Raw genomic sequence first — 2,917 nt, forward strand, 5'->3', positions numbered from 1 at the left:
CAATACGAAAATGGAAGCCATCGTTCTCACGATAATGAAAATCTAAACATTTTTATAAAAAATCTTGTTTAAAAAAAAATCTGCCTAATGATGATGTCACTGGAAGACGGTTTCTGAACTGCCCATAGCCCTCCTATGAGACAGACTGAGTAGCTATTTAAAACTGTTTACACAACAAACTGAAAATATAAATAAATGCTTAGTTTTAACTTGTCTTATTGATTGTACAACAATAACTGAATATATGTTTTTAAATTATATATTGAGTTTACTTTTTAAACTAACACTATAAATACATGTTTTAATATTTTTAATATGGCACTCCATTTTAATACACTACACTTTAGCCTTGTTTAGCAAAACAAGAACAGGGAACAGGCACCATAGACTACATGCCAAGGACTACACATCACTCCAAAACCTCGTAAGTCCTAAAAGTGATCAAAACAGCAAACGAAACATGTAAAACAAAAGATGGGTTTAGCATGTTGCGCAAGAAAAATGTTAATATACATGACTGTTACATTTGCAAATACTTTAAATGTGCTATATAAATAAGTATGGTATGGTATGGTATCGTATGGTATATGTGAAAACATGCAAAATGGCAAAATGAACCGTAAAATGATCCTTGAACTAATAAAAACAATGCATCACAGGGGAAAAAAATACTCTGACTGACTCTGACTGACTACAAATACTAACAATGATTTCGACCCGTAGGTACAGTAGAAGCTGTTCTACCAAGGGTCGGCCTAGGGGCCAACAGTGCATGTGTAAGTACAAGGACAATATTAACAGATTTGGGAGTGGAAACAAATATTTGGAGCTATTAAAATACCTACTGTGATGAAGCTTTCTACCATTTTAGCTACATTTTAATGTGGGGAGACACTGGGTGGGATAGGAAAAATTAAGAACGGAGGTCATTTATGAAACGATTCAGAGCAAACGTGTATGTTGGAACAAGATTATAGGCTGATGTGTTTTGGTGTGGATTTCTCCTTCTGACTACAGAAACGTCTCTGAAAAATCTCTTTCTGGAGTTCTGCCTCAAATCGGACTAGAGACCGGGGCATAACTAGGGACGCATGCATGGTAAGCAGGAACTGGGGATGGCAATGAAGGACCGGAAAGTCTGATGTGGCATTGTGAAATTCATGATCTCAGCAGTGGTTGAAAAATGATGACTAACAATTATTTCAAACCATAGGTGGCCCTTTTCTTGCTAGCCTCACTCACACATGTTTCATGTTTAGGTGAGTTTATATGTTAATTACAGACCTCTAGTCAATGGGTAATATACTGACTGCAGTTTATTAGTTTACTATTTTATTGACATTTGCTTTGCTCTCCAGGCAAAAATTGAGCATCAGCAGCAAAAACAACCCATTGCAGAATCCTTGCCAACCCAATAACTCCACCCGGATAGCTAGCCAAACATGGCTCAAGTCGGAGGACATCCTGGGGTTTCACCTGGAATCCTATTATGAAGTAAGTTCTACCTTCTGCCTCTTCCTCTGTCACAGTAGGTGGCCCAATAGAACCTGCACTTCTCACAATGACAAAGTTGGATTGGATAACCTATTAAAAACAGCACCAGTTCTGTAAACCTGAGACAACCCAAAGCTACTAACCCGTCCTTAATTCATTCAATCATCCAAATTAATATATTATTGGTGATCCATAATGGTTGTAAATATGGTCAGCGTGTTTGCTACATTCTGATGTTGCAGTTCACAAGTGTCTGAATAAGGGATTTAAAAGCCTATCACGTTAAGTGTGTTTCTTCTTCTCCATGTATTCTCATCAAATGGCACACAGTGAGAATGTTCAAGCCACCTGTTGTGTAAGCCTTAGGCTATTATAGTTCACATATAATAAGAGACAGAGAGAGCTGTTGTAGTTTACTGTTTACTTCAGGTTGGGCGGAAGCAGAGTAAGGTGTTACATACATTCGGGTCCGTCTAGCAACACTAACCATGTCACTCAATCCCTTACAGGACACCACCATTCCAAAACTTGCTGAGAAATTAACCCTTGAGCTGGTAAACCATATCAAAGTGCATTGTTCATTGTCCTTTATTTTAAATATTTCAATAAGTACTGAACATCCCATGGAAATTGTGCTGCAACATAACTCGAGTAATGTTATTGTGCTCATTCCCATTACAGAAATACTCAAACACAATGCAAGATACACAGATTGAGGTGGAAGTAGGCCACATCCAGCTGATACAGCAGAGAGACTGCACTGCCTCTTTGACGTGAGTATCTGCAGTAGGTTTAACCCTAACCCACATAATTGAAGCAATCTTATTTTGATCATTCTCATTTTCAGAGATCCTTGCCCGCATTGGACAAAAGATCACAAACACAACTCGATATAGACATATGTGAAAGTGGGCCACCCTCTGATACAGCAGAGAGACTGCATTTCCTCTTTGATGTGAGTATCCCTATTCTTACTCTCATGACCATATCTTTGTGGTAACACTGAACCCACTAACCACATCAATGTAACACAAATTAAAAAAACGTGTGGGCAAGACTGAACCTGAACAGACATCAGTGATTGTTCATAATACAACATAAATTAAAATAAAAGACAAACTGATCCTATTTACTTGCCCCTTCTATGTTTTACAGTAATGACATTACTATAAATGACATTAGCCTGAGTAAAGGAGAGGAAGTACAATGTGGAGACCATCTCAATGTTCCACCAATCTGGAATAAAGTAAGTACATTTATTCCCATTATAAGATCTAGTGAATCTCTTCACTAGATCACTCATAACCTACATAGTTTGTGCTCTGATCCCATATTGCAGTCAACAGAAAGATGAGAAGCAGTACCTGGTAAAATAATTTCCTGGGTTCATCTACTACAATACCTCTGTGACCATGGTACAGGA

General features: G+C 37.8%; 1 long non-coding RNA gene across 1 annotated transcript; it reads left to right on the forward strand.

The window, feature by feature from the left end:
* Window positions 1–1,373: 1,373 nt before the first annotated feature.
* On the forward strand, window positions 1,374–2,442 carry LOC308334419. The gene is made up of 3 exons (XR_013965904.1): window positions 1,374–1,494; window positions 2,176–2,267; window positions 2,342–2,442. It is a non-coding gene; the product is annotated as an uncharacterized lncRNA (long non-coding RNA).
* Window positions 2,443–2,917: the final 475 nt, after the last annotated feature.

This window comes from Protomyctophum bolini (assembly GCF_963924005.1).
Source record: "Protomyctophum bolini genome assembly, chromosome: 19".
NCBI lineage: Eukaryota > Metazoa > Chordata > Actinopteri > Myctophiformes > Myctophidae > Protomyctophum > Protomyctophum bolini.